At 38.3% G+C, this 14,779-nt stretch overlaps 1 long non-coding RNA gene across 2 annotated transcripts in view; it reads left to right on the top strand.

Moving 5' to 3' along the window:
- The first annotated feature begins 337 nt into the window (after positions 1 to 337).
- Positions 338 to 14,779, top strand: part of LOC146763872 (uncharacterized) — a 65,101-nt gene continuing 50,659 nt past the window's right edge. For both annotated transcript variants that reach the window (XR_014951139.1, XR_014951138.1), the window contains exon 1: positions 338 to 1,076. This is a non-coding gene — a long non-coding RNA (uncharacterized LOC146763872). The remainder of the gene's footprint in view (positions 1,077 to 14,779) is intronic.

The following is a 14,779-nucleotide window of genomic DNA, read 5'->3' as shown; positions in this document are numbered from 1 at the left end:
AGGAATACTTGGAGTGGTAAATGTGAGGATTATTTTCAACAAATATGTTCTTAGAAAATTAGGTCGTGTGTTTTTTTGGTGTGGGTTTTCTATGTGTGGGGCTGGCTTTTCCCCCCTTCTTTTGAAGCAGGAATGGCTTCCAGATCTTGCACTAGAAGGCAATCTAAATTTGCTGTTGTTGCTGCAGAACTGAATTCTCTACTGGATCATTCCATGTGTTTGAGTAGCCACACTGCATAAAGCATGTACTGCTACCTCCTGTATTAGTAGGATTAAACAGAGAGTACCTTTTTCTCACAGTAGTGTCATGCCAGGACTGTAAAAAAACTGGACTAAATGACACTCCTGGTATATGTACACTATACTCCTTATGCTTCTTAGAAAAAAAAAATACATCTAAATATCTGAAGTATGAGAAAGAAATTCTGTGTTTTATAAGACTTCACAGACTAGTCAACATTATTTAATTTTTTTCCCCTAGCTGATAATATCGTCTACATTTGAGCAATTCATGCAAACCCCTGTTGAGTCAAGGCATCTCCTTCTCTGTACCCTTTTCCTTGCTAAGCAAATCCATAAAGAAGGTATTGTTTTCTGCAAGACTACATGTCAAGTGACAAAAGAGAGGACAGATAGAAGGAACTACTGTTTTAATAACTACACATAAAAGGAGCAGAGGAACAGTCACTGAGCAACTTGCCTGTGATAACTGTGTAAAGAAACATGTAGTACAGCATATTGTATTAATGTTTTTGCTTTCTCTCAGACCAAGTTTTCTCATACCAGTAATAATGCCAATGTGTCACTGCTGCACTTAGAAGAACTGTTTAGAAACTGTATTCTGATGGCTTCCAGAGAACAAACACGAAACTGAAAAGGATCCTGTCAGAGTGATTTTGCAACCAAGAACCCTGCTGAACCTGAGGAATAATAGTATTTTCTGGTAGTATCTGGAGTTTATTCTTGTGCCATTCAAAGAAAACTGAAAGCCTCAATCTTCATTCCAGTCAAAGATGCCTCAAAATACAGATTCATTTAAAAAACTCACAGATCAGTGCAACAAGATTTGCATACAGGTGAGTATATAAATTCTGGTTTGCAGTATATTTTCTTTTTCTTGCACTGCAAAATTTTAGAGTCTTGTGTTAAGGAGAAGCAACAGTCTGACAGCACTAGAAAATGTGCCCCTTTGTTTTTCTGAAGAACCAAAAAGACTGTGTCCACCCATCTGGCAGCAAGAATTTCTGGAAAACAGAAGATAACTCAGCCTGTATGTTCAGGCCTTGGCTAAATTTCCAGGAGTTCATTGTGCAGCCCTTGTCCTACTGTTCTCTCATTCTTTATTAAAAATAGAAAAATAAAAAGGTTTACAGTAATTTTCAGGGTTCTATGTTTCTGGAAAATACATGGAATTTCTGCAGCAGTTAAAATGAAATTTTTTTTTAATACAGAATTTAAAATGCTTTCCTAATTGCAACCTTAAAAGAAATAAGGCTCTATGAATAGCATGAAATTCACAAGACAAATTTGTGAAGATTGTAACATTTTGGCTGACACTTCTGATTCAGCTCTTTTTCTCTTGAACTTGACCTGAGAATAAAAATCTATTTTGCACAGTTCATTTGAAAAAGAAAAAGAAAAAAATGAAATAACTGTAGCTCTTCCTTCACATCTAGGATTGAATTTAAAAGCTACAGGATCAGCCCTGCACTATCCCACTGACACCTCCACAAATCCCCGTATGGGTTGTTTTCTTAAGAGTTGGACTTGATGGTCCTTGAGGATTCTATCTCAGAATATTCTGTGCTTCTGTGACTTGCTGCTGCTTAATCTATCTCTGAAGGTATACAAAGCATATTGCTATAAAGGACTCACAGTCTCTTTATTTTGTTTTCCCTACTCTTGTATTCTAGTGTGGCTCACAAAGCCATCACTACCCTTTTCTGAAGGCCAGCAAAATTAGTTGTCTTGGTCAAAAATGTACTCAGTTGTCTCCTAGTGTAGCCTGGTCTGAAAAGGAGTCTGGTTAATTAACATTGATTACAATACACCATCTGCAAGTAAAAATTGATTGCTAAGGTTCCTAATATAAATGCCTCTCTGTCTTGATTTCAATATTTCTGTGGATTTCCAAAGACAGAAACAGGGACAGAGACTGAATCCAGTTCTTAAAGGTCCCAGTTATTTGCAAGACATTGGTGATTCTTCTGGTCCTACTTTATCACCCCATGGGAAGGTCATTTGTTAGCACAGCATCTAATTGCTGGAAATTGTCAGTAAGCACATTTGGACCCTGTTCAATGCTCCATTTTTTATTGAGAGAGGAGCAATGGTATTGATTTTGGATAGTCAGGGAGAATGCCAGGGATATTAGTAAGGAGCTCAGAGAACACAACACATAAACTTTTATGACATGATGTCAAACTAGATTGCACAGGCATAAATGAAAAGGACAAGATTTTCTGTAATTACTGCAAACATATACTATATATCTCTTAGAAAAAGGGTACATTTCAATGAAAAAGAGGCCTTGCAAAAAGTGACATCTCAGAAAATTTGTCTGACCAAAAGGGAAAAGGGATAAGATTTTTATGTGTACCTTTTGAAATGATAATGCACAGTGCAAGAGCTGTATTTCTTTTGCTGTTGCAGTGTGATTGAAACCTACTGTGTTAGACTGGTGACGCATTTCTACCATGCTTTAAGTTTGAATATGTAAAATTCCATGCAATCCCAGTTCTAGTTAAATGGATGATAGTATGAAATACAGCACAGCCACTGCCTAATTCTGCTAAGTGAGCTTTTTCCCGGTTCTCCACATCAAAAGCAACTTCATCTACATAAGGATGATACTGCATACTCACAGAAAAGGAACAGTAACCACTTACATTACTGTAGTGTTCAGAGTTACCATTGTGCTGAATTTTAAACTAAATAGCAATTTAGCCAGCTAAGCTAAGACCTTTAGTGATCTTCACGCACTTAATTCATAATCACAGGTGAGCTGCTGTATGGTAGCCTGTTGCTTAACTCACTTCTGAGTCACAGAATCACAGAATCACAAGGTTGGAAGAGACCTTCAAGATCATTGAGTCCAAACCATTCCCTGACACCTCAACTAAACCATGGCGTTGAGTGCCACATGCAGTCTTTTTTTAAACACATCCAGGGATGGTGAGTCCACCACCTTCCCAGGCAGACAATTCCAGTATTTTATCACCCTTTGCATGAAAAAAAATTTTCCTAATATCTAACGTATATTTCCCTTGATGCAGCTTGAGACTGTGACCTCTGGTTCTGTCAGCTGCTGCTTTGAGAAAGAGACCAACCCCCACCTGTCTAGAACCACCCTACAGAAAGTTGTAGAGAGTGATAAGGTCATCTATTAGTCTCCTTTTCTCCAGGCTAAATACCCCCAGCTCCCTCAGCTGTTCCTCACAGGGTTTGTGTTCCAAGCCTCTCTCCAGCCTCATTGCCTCCTCTGGACATCCTCAAGCATCTCAATGTCCTTCCCAAACTGAGGGACCAGAGCTGGGCATAGGACTCTAGGTGTGGCCTCACCAGTGCCGAGTTCAGGAGAAGAATGACCTCACTGCTCCTGCTGGCCACACTATTCCTGACACAGGCCAGGATGTCCTTGGCCTTCTTGGCCACCAGGGCACACTGCTGGCTCATGTGCAGTCGGCTGCTGACCAGCAACCCCAGGTCCCTTTCTGCCTGGGCACTGTCCAGCCACACTGTCCCCAGCCTATAACACTGCAGAGGGTTATTGTGGCCAAAATGCAGGACTTGGCACCTGGACTTATTAAACTTCATATTCTTAGACTCTGCCCATCCTTCCAACCATTCCAGGTTTCTCCGCAGAGCCATCCTACAACAGATCGACACATACTCCCAGCTTAGTGTCATCTGCAAATTTACTAATGAAGGATTCAATCCCCTCATCCATGCCATCAATAAAGCCATTGAACAGAGCTGGTCCCAGCACAGAGCCTGAGGGACACCACTGGTGCCTGGCCCCAGCTGGATGCAGCACTGCTCACCAGCACTCTCTGGCCCGGCCATGCAGCCAGTTCTGAACCCAGCACAGAGTGCTCCTGTCCCAGCCGTGGGCTGCAGCTTCACCAGCAGTGTGCTGTGGGAGACAGTGTCAAAGGCCTTGCTGAAGTCCAAATAGACAACATCCACAGCCTTTTCTGCATCCACCAGGCAGGTAACTTGTTCATAAAAGGAGATCAGATTGGTCTAACATGACCTACCCCTCCTAAACCCACGCTGGCTAGGTCTGATACCCTGGCCATCCTGTAAGTGCTGTGTGATGACACTCAGTATAAATTGCTCCATTATCTTGCCAGGTACTGAGGTCAGGCTGACTGGTCTATAATTACTAGGATCCTTCTTACACCCTTTTTGTGAATGGGTGTCACATTGGCCAGTTTCCAGTCCTCTGGAACCTCACCAGTGAGCCAGGACTGTTGGTAAATGATGGAGAGTGGCTTTACAAGCTCATCTGCCAGCTCCCTCATCACCCTGGGATGGATCCCATCTGGTCCTATAGATTTATGAATATCCAAGCATCTCAGCAGTTCTCTGACTGCCTTCTCTTGGATAATGGGGGGACCATTCTGTTACCTGGCACCATCAACCAACCCAGGAGGACAGTTGTGCTGGGAACAATCTGTCATGACTTTTCTGTAAAGTGGTTGCATAATTGTTCTAAATAACTTGTGCGAATCAATGTTAGAGACATTAATTCAGATGTTTTGTCTCCTTGTGTCTGCTGCCATCCTTGTCTTCTCACTCTCTCTTCATGGTGCATTACGAAAGTCAGCATGAGTACTTGTGCTTTAGGAGTAATACCCATGGAAGCCTAATAGCCCAAATTTAAGAAAACCTAGTATTCTAGGAGTACCAACTCAAACACAAGTGCCCAGGGATGTTGTGTAGTCTGGATCCTTGGAGACACGGCCTGGGCAACCAGCTCTAGTTGTCCTTGCTAGAGCAAGTTGGTTGGACCAGATGACCTGCAGAGGTCCCTTCCAACCTCAGTCACTTTGTCATTTGCAATTCTGTGAGGTAATACAAAAAAACATAGATATCTTTGAAGGTGTAGTGCAATTCTTTTTCAGCTTATGAGTTTGTTTATTTGTTTATTTGAATTTTTAGTGCCCTGAATTCACTGAGTGAAAATTTTGAAGGTATCCATGACTACTGGATTTAATTTTTGTAGTTGTCAGGCAATAGAAAATATACAGGAGTTCCCAGAGGAACTGCCCCACTGATTGATGAGACCTTCCCCCATCTTTAATATACAGCTTTAAGCTCAGAACAACAGTAGATGAATGGCCATGAATAAATGATGTCAACAATTTGTGTGGAGGCCAAAGAAAATATGAGGGGGCCCCCAATAACTTCATCTCTGAATATGCTGCAATGCAGCTGTGAGTAATAAGTTCACTTTCTTTTCAGGCATTGTACACTACATTTGAAAAAATTTCTGAACTTAGCACACAGTTTCCTGACCATCTATTATTTTCCTTGGGGATCAGGAATCTTTCAAGCATCATAGTGAAGAGTTTGATATGAGCAGATCATGCATCAGGGACATGGGTGGTGGTCTGCTGGCCTGGTCTCACAAGTTGCAGAACTTGGGGGAAGTCACTATTTAGACATATTAATATAATTTTATTGCTGGCCCTATAATTTATTTTGACTCATCTGAACAGTGGCCAATTTTGTACTATTTTAAGCATGTGTGCAGAGAAGTCATGCAAATATGTAAGTTTTCTGTGTGTGTGTTTAGAAATAGCTCATTGGGAATTTGGAACTAGATAAAATCTCTCTTCTACAATCTGAGGAGGTGTGCAATCATAGCAGTGGTTGCCATTTTAAGAGGTGAGCACACACAGCAGAAAGATGTCCCCTCATGCGAAGGGCTATTTTGTAAAAAAAAAGCATTTGAAGTATTTTTATTTCATGATCATGAAATCAGATTGATATTCTAAGCAGTAGCATTTATCTTTACATTTGAAGTTTTCATTAGATTCTTAACACATTTTGAAAAATACTATGTAACTGAAATAACTTAAGAAGAAGCTACCTAAGAGCGGTTTGAATGAAATAATTCTGTGAAATAAAATCAAAAAGCTCAGAAGCTTTTTGAAGCTCTCTGAACCTCAGACAAATAAAAGATAATACTTCTTTTGATTCTGAGTTGTGCTGCTGCTTATAGTGGCATCATCCTCTCCCAGCAAAGTACACTGCTGGACTCGTCAGGCTCATGAGCTAACAGTTTTAGAATAGGAGATTTTTTTTCCTAACTCCTTTTTGTTTTCCTAAATTGAGAGACACTTTTTCCCCCATCTGCCACTCATGTCTGGAGAAGGCAAGTGTAGCCTGCAATGTAAGAGCAACTAAATGTTTAGTTAGGGTAAGTACTCACTATTTACATGACTGTGGTTCCTCTGATCCCTTCAATTTTCTTTCCTGTGGCAAAATCTGATTTTTAGTCCATTTGGTAGCTTGGAAGTTTAGTGTGATGTATTGTGGTATTTTGCTGATGATATGTGGAATGGATGTTTTAAGCGCCTTTCACGGCAAACCTTGTCTTTTTTGGATGCAGTAGGCCAAGCCTGGTGAGTCCTTCAAGATCTGCAAGCCTATGTTTTCTTCACCTTTTCTTCCACACAGAGAGTTCTTATTTCCCAGGCAAGCCCCTTGACTATGCACTATTTGGAGGAAATTAAAGGACTGTGATGTAGGGACTGCAGGATGCAAAATCTCTGGGGCAAAAAATTTGTATTTTTCACTTGTGATATGCCTAGCCTATAGCATGCCTTGCTAATGATGATGGGTTGAAAGAGTTTGGTGATAAACAGAGGTTTTAGGACAAAAATAAAAGGCTCATTTGGAATTTTGATTAATGAGAGAAAGAAGGACTAAAACCACAAAAAGCAAGAAAAAACATCTTCAAAAGTATAAGACAAGACATATTGCCCCCTTCAGCCACGCCACAATGAACTTGAAAAGGAAAGAAGCAATCCTATCTAGGAGATTCAAATGGATAATTTCTCAGAGAAAGTTATAATCCTATAATCTACTTGGAAGAGAGCAAAGACCCAAAACCAATTAACCAACCAACCAAAATCCCCCCAAAAATCATAAGAAACCATTTGAGTGAGGTGAAGAGCAGAAATCTACTCACTTGGTGACAGCCAAGTGGGATGGAGAATAAAAGCCAGAGCTGTGAAATTCCCAGATTTGATTGGCAAGATTGGCAAGAATGCACTTCTGAGAGACTTAAGGTTTGAATTAAAATTTATTTGATCCTGAAATCCTACAAATTGAAGCAATTTCTACTAGGAATCAATCTCTGAATATCTTCTAGGATCCAGCCACCCTTTCCCTTCCTTTTCCACTGAGCAATGCAATTCAAACTCCATCCTTGCCAAATGGCTAGTCCGAATGTTTACAAAAAAACTTTAGTGTTGTCTGTGAAAATAAATGCATATCTGGCCCAACTGCCATTGACACCTTCACCAGCTGGGTCTTGGGTTTGTTTGATGTCTTTAGGTCCCAAGAATAGTTCACACAGTTGGCCTGCACTGAACTTGCTACAGTCTACACAGAGGAAGATGATAAAAGGATTTCATACATTTAATTGCAAGCAATATTTAATTAAAATATTAGTAATAAATTCTGATGCCTTCCCACACAAAACACTGGATAACACAAGTTACTCAGCCTATTTTAGTGAGGACAAGTCACAGAAATTACTACCTTATGAAAAATATGTCCTTCTATATATAATGTCTTCCAATAACTGTGATTTTTAATTTTACAGGACTGTATTTCTCTATAGTTCTTTACATTTTTTTAATTAATTGTGCACCAATAGAAGATGAAAATAATGCTGCTGTATGTGCTGAGAATTTCCTTTAGGAATGTGAAATTTAGATATGTGAGTGATTTCGATGTCTAGAAAACTGAAAAATATAAGAATATTTCTTATATAGGAAAAAAATCCCAATTGACTCATGTCGGTGTCCTAGAAAGGGGTAAGTCTTCTCCTAAAGCAACAGGAAGGAAGAAAGAAATTTAAAATTGTCTACAGTTGTAACTGTAGCCTGGAGTTTGTCAGCTGAAAGGAGAATGGACTCAAACATCTTGACAGATCAGGCAGTAAGGATTTAACACATTCACTTCCAGCATTTAGTCAGCACATAGTTTTAAAATGTGGTTTTGTTAATGAACACAAAGCATTTTTTTATCTTATTCTGTCCCCTGCATGCCAAAGTTCTGGTCATTGGTACCTGAATAGTTAGACACCTATTTCTGATTCCAAAAGATAAGCAGTTAAAATGAAACGGAACATTCATTTTGACATAACTTGTACCAACTATTTCTTTTGCAATTTGTGATATCTTTACACTGAAGAGAAAGACAAGTGTGAGGGAGCTGACTGCTCGGGACACTGCAGGTTCTTCTGAGACTTTCCAGCAAGAAACAGCTTCAGCTGGCACATGGGTGGGTGAAAGATGAGGCAAACTGATACAGCTTTCAGGTGACTCTCCTGTCAAGAAGAGGGGAGGGGAGTGGAGAGGAGGGGAGGGAAGGGAAGTTCTGGGGAGGGAAGGGAAGTATGAAGCACAGACTGAGCAAGGAGCAATATTTCAGAAACACTGCGGGAACCACTGTGAGCAATTGTGTGAAGCAAAGAAGAAAGTTTGACCAAATTCTGTTGTGTGAGTAAGACCAGATTACCTTGAAGGTCTGAGTTTGTGCTGTACAGCTTTGTTTGGGCTGTGCATGAAAGAGGGAGGGGAATGAAACCTGCTCTAGAAGCCATCAAAAAAAACCTCTGGAAGTTTTATGTTCTTGTTAGCTAAAGAGTAAAATCTTTGCATGAAAAAAAATGTGGCTACTAATGTTCTGCTGGTTTATAAAATTGACCTCTTCTATAAGCTGAATACTGCCTGTCCTCTCAAATACTTGACTTGTACCCACTATCAGACTTCCCCATTTTGCCTGAGCCTCCTTGTTTTATCATACATCTTAGCCTTTTCTTTGTAGCAGTTCCTCCATTATTATTCTATAATAAGTACATTGTGCTGTATGCACAGAGATCTTAGAGATTGCTCTAATCCCCTTGTGCACCTCTACAAAGAGTTTAAGATGACTGCTTTCAAGAGGGAAAGCATAACAGGAAGAAACTGGGTTGAGGCTTAGCTAAATCTGTAGAATATGACTGCCCCTCTAGCTGGGGTTTTCCCCCAGGCAGGCAACTATTAAAACCAAGCAGATTAGATATTACCTCCAGGGCCAGCTATTCACTCCTTCCCAGCAAATGACTTGTTATCCCAAACCCAACCCAAAAATTAGCAAATGAATTTCGTGACACCAACGAAAATAAAACCGAGTTCCAATTTGTGTGTCTGAATTATATATATTTATATGTATAATAAATATATCATATTATATATTATTTAAACAGATTTTTGCTGCATTTCCATTAGCTGCAAAGACAATAACTGCAATTTAATCTTCCCTGGTTGAATCAGTTAATTACACATGTCCACTTAGTGCAGTTGGTAGGGCAGAGATGCCATGAAACAAACAGTTTTGGATAAAATAAGGACTGGGATAGTTAGCAAACTTTACATTGATGCTCATCTGGAGGGTCAACCTACATGCAGAATGTTCTTTTGACAGAAAATTGTGGCTGTGCAGACTGATCCACTTCACTATTGTCTTGCCAAAAAATGCTTCTTCATCTGACATTCTATGCAAAGTAGGAGTAGGGGAAAAAAAATGGAAAAAAAAAAAACAAAAACAGCATCCTGCTGCTTCACTGTGAATCATTCTCCTGAAATCTCTGGATAGTGTTTTATTTTTCCACTAGGGTATTATGGAAGATGGGAGTAGGTCTTCATTGACTTTAAGTCCACTTTTTCCATTTCAGAAGCACTTTAACTGGGAAAGCCTGATTAGAAGCTGAATTAAGACTCCAGGATTTTTTGTCAAGTGTTAATAATGGCAGCTGTATTACACTTGCTACCTGTACCACCAAAAACATTCTGGCAGTAGCTCCCACCTAATGCAGTCAGAAGAAAACAATAATGAACTTCAGTCAAGGCAATTATTTTAAACAAACACACGCATTCACCATGCTAGACTGGCTTCCAAATTTTGGCTCCTGATGGCGTCAGAGAAGGGTGTGATATTTGCACCTGACTTTCTCTTTGCCATTTCCTGCTCAGCTCCTGCTTTGATCTCTGTCTCAGAATATAATTATGAAGCCTGAATCAGAACCAAGCTTTCATTTCTGCTGCCCCAACTTGCCCTCCTCTCTTGCTCTTAAGGAAGACACTATGATTTGCAAATGCTTGCCTTTTATTTTTAGTCCAATAAAATGGACCACCTACAAATTCAGGTTACTTTTTTCTTTTTATTACCTGCTTTTTATAATTTAGCCAGCTTACCCAAAAAGTACCCAGTAAATGCATATAAAACATAATTAATCCTCTGAAAGGAATGTACCTTCTTTGCCTGAAACTATTTTACTAAACCCTTAGGTGGTACATGCTGGCAGAGCTCCAATGAAATCAGCACAGCTATCTTCACTTACAGCAGTCATGTTTGGTCCAATCTTTTTTCTCCCAGTGATACGTGCACTCTGCGCAGGATCTTTGGTATTAAAAGAATTGGTTCTTGATTACCAGTGGGGGCTAGTTAGTATAGCTCTGCTAGTTTAAACTGCTCTGATTTACAGGTTGCACACACACACATCAGTAAACATTGTCTCAATATTTGATATTTAAAAATATATTTACAACAGAAAAATATGTTCATATGGCAAAGATATTTTTCTAAGACTGCTGGAGACTAGAACCTTGACATCCTATGTCCTACACACCATGCTATATGTAAGTGGTTTTGTAATCACATTAGGTTACATTGGTTTATTTAATTATGATAATCAGATCCTGTTTGCTGAAAAGAGAGTAAACCTGAAGATTTACCAACCAAATTCCAAAGGAGCTATTTCTATTAGATGGATTTCTGGGCAAAATTACAATGTTTTTCATAACTGTAAAATTTTGTTTAATCAAGATCAAGAATAATAAGAAATCTTATGTTAATCAGGACATGTGTATTTATATGTATGTACTCACACATACACACAAACACCAGCTATCATACTGATTCCTCTTCTAAGCTGTTCACTAACCTTGGTGCATTGTAAAAGAAAGATAAGCAAGGACAGAATCATATTCTACCTCTAACTTTGGAACATCCATTTTGTAAAAAGGATTGTTATGTTTGCCCCAGACAAACTTTTGCTGACAAAGGGTGTAGAGTTTCATCTGTTTTTAACCAGAGCATTCTAATGGAGCCAATTTCATGTTACCATCACAATCAGCACACATCAATTGATTGTGTCTGTATAGTAACAGTAGTTGTCTTGTGGGAGAGGTAAGACTGAAGAACAAGAACATTAAATGCATGTATAAAAAGGATGAGCCAACACTTTACAGCTTCTACATTAGTGTCCTCCTTATGTTTCCTGTATTTTTTATTAGAAAGTGACAAGTTAAAGGTCAAATGCCCAGCAAATGCCTGCTGTTTCTGACCTTTGAGCCAGAGCAAATTAAATTTAGCTAATCCTCAATACTTCCTATTGCAGAGAAAGATGAGGTCTGGGAGGAGTAAACCAAACTCTTATTTTTCTTCTGTAGTTTTAGAAAAACTCTACAGATGCTGAAAGACCAGGCATAAATCTAGTGTCAAGCAGTCCCCCAAAATTTTTGCCTTCAGCACAGCTGCACAACTTTTACAATGACACAAGTGATTAAGATCTTGAACCTGTCCTAATTTATGTACAGATTAGATTATGTTTTCAATATCACCAAGATGAACTTGCTATTCTTAAGCATTGTCTGGACCAACTCTACTCTGTTATCCTTACTTTCTGTTGCTGTAGCTCCATTGGCCTTTTAAACACAGAACTCTTCATTAAACAGTGAAGCACCGAGTTAAAGGAAAAGCATTTCCATTTCATTTCTCTGAAGTGGCTGTCTTTGAAGTTTTGTAGTGCAAAAGATACAGTTCAGACTGGAGTCAAATACTCGCCACAGGAACTACTGTTCTTACAATAGCAGAGAGTGTCTTACAATGGAGATTTGCTGAATATACAGACTTTTTGAACAGTCAATATATGGTGTTCTGTTAACAAGTTGATCTCTTCCTGGAGTCATGCTTTAGATCCTTTATTACAAGAACTAGTGCAAAAGAGTTTGAGTGAAACAGGGTAATTCCTTTGACAGATGTGATAACAATAACTATATTTTCCTTTTTGATACAAGTTTTTTTTTGTATTAAGGGATTTTTTGATGGGCATTTTATCGTACTACTAGATCTTAAGTTGGGATAATTTTGTAACTAGTAATGTTTCAATCTGACAGTAACAGCAGAGAAGAACTGAGAAATAATGAGGCAGGCTTCTGTAGACATATCACAGAAGTTTCTTAAGTATTTAGCAACTCTTAGAATAGGATGCAATCCAGATGGGAAGATGCCTAATTTTTATGTTCTAAACTGCTAGTCTGTTAAATTTTCCTAATGCGGCGTGATACAGAGACCTACTGGCCATGTTTCCACAGGTATTTCCTTAAGGAAATGTCTCTATTCACTGAACCTGTAGGGAATATTTTAATAATAATATTTTAATAAGACAGACTCCCCCTATAGCTTGATCTATCAGTAAATGACAGTGTGATGTTAGTGTTGTTTCTCACAACAAAGATTATTTGGAATTTCTGTAGAAAAGCAAATTCACATTCCTAACCTTCCTCTAATAATTCTGTCCCTTTTGAAAGAGCCCATGTCCACTTTTTTAGCCATTTTTCCTCTCAAGTTCACTTCAAGTAAACAATATTTGGAAAAAAAGGCCCTCTATTTTTGCATACACTTTGAGTAATTCTTAACAGTTAAAGCAGTATATTGACTGTAATATATATAATTTATATATTTCACTGTTAGTTGGATAATTTCTATCTGTAAGGGAAAGAGTCTGAAATTGCCAAACCAACTTAGTTTTACAATGCACACGTACATGCACTTGCACACGCACTCATTTCTCCATAAAAATGTATACATATCCAGGGATATATCATTTTTCCATTCACAGTTCTATATTAAAACTTAGAATATTTAAACAGTCAAGACAGAACAGAATAATTCAGTGATTGGTAGGCTAAGACACAAAATGGCTGGCCCAAGTTCATTAAGTGCACTTCAAGTTCTTTTGGGCTAGTCTGTATCGCTTCAGCTTTCTTCATTTGAAAATAAATGCCTTCTTCTAATTTTATTCTGCTAGAAGAGGTAGATTCTTTTGAAAAACTGATGGCAACAGCCACCAAATGAACAACCAAACTGTAGCTATAAAGATAAATTTGATCAATGACAACCACTCCTTAGGAAAACACACAGTTGACACCCATTAGTACAGCACAGGAAAACTGATTGTACGAAAGTAACACCCTTAAGATGCTGCAAGAACAACCAAAAATGGGAATAACACATACTTACCATAGTAGACCAGAAGTCAAAGAAACAAAAAAATCAGAAAAAAAAAGAAAACAAAAAAGGAAAAAAAAGAAGTTTAAGAGCTGCCACTCACAACAGAGATGTTTTTTTTTCTTGTTCATTCCTGCCTCAGCTGTCAGACGCTATTTCTGCTTCTGCAAGGTTTCCTCCTAGCACATGAGGAGTCAGTCACATGTGTCTATCCAGTAATGAATTATATTTGGGGTGTAGAAATCAGTGTGCTTAAGAAAAAAAATACGCTCATAGGATATTACAGTGAGTTATTCAAAGTTTTGTAGCATTTTAGGAAACTACCTATCTATATCTTAAACATTTATACCTTGCAACTTCAGACATTATCCTTCTGTTTGTGAAGGACCATATATAAATCCCACAACAGTGGCCCTGAAAGCATGGGACCCAATCCTATATACTTTCAGTTCTTCAAGTTCCTATTGAGTGAAAAAAATGAAACAGGAATCTTTCTCTCTGATGATAATGCTGAGGACTATTATGACAATTTAGTATATATTTTCCTTCTTTTTATGTCTCCAAAGAAAGCAGGAATTTTCCCTCTGTTTCACTACTCAGATTCTTGAAAACAATTTGTTGTGGAGAATTTAATTCTACATGTTTTTTTCCCCTGGGAAGTAAGTTTTATTATACAAGAGTGTTAGACAAGTGTGTGTCATTAAATTTCACCTCACTTTTCATTAGTGCTTTCATATGCATCCATTTTGGTTTGTGCTGATACAAAAAGTGAAACTGAAGAGTCAAAATTTGTCAAGCAGTTTGACAGAACCAAAGTACTGTATTATTTTTAAATACATATTTGTTTTCAAGATACGGTTCCCTATATATTAACTCAGTGTGTACACATGATTACAGATATGTACTGTTTTGCTAAAATACAATATTACATGATAACAAAGAACAACACCTGTAACAGACAGGCACCTACTGGTAATGTTTTGATATAGATAGATATATCCTTCCTCTTTTGGTAATATAAAAGAATGAAATACAAATTAGGAATGGTCTTTAGCTGACAGCAATTGCCAAAAATACTACTATTATCCTATCCTAGCCCATCATTTTGAAATTGCTAGATTAGGAAAAAATCATAGGACAATATTAGTCTAAATACTGATGTCCTGACGCAAAATTGCTCCGTAAATGAGATTAAGGGATT

This window comes from Lonchura striata, chromosome Z (assembly GCF_050655825.1).
Source record: "Lonchura striata isolate lonStrDom1 chromosome Z, ASM5065582v1, whole genome shotgun sequence".
NCBI lineage: Eukaryota > Metazoa > Chordata > Aves > Passeriformes > Estrildidae > Lonchura > Lonchura striata.
Note: the sequence above shows the minus strand (reverse complement) of the source record. Positions and strands in the feature narration are given on the sequence as shown.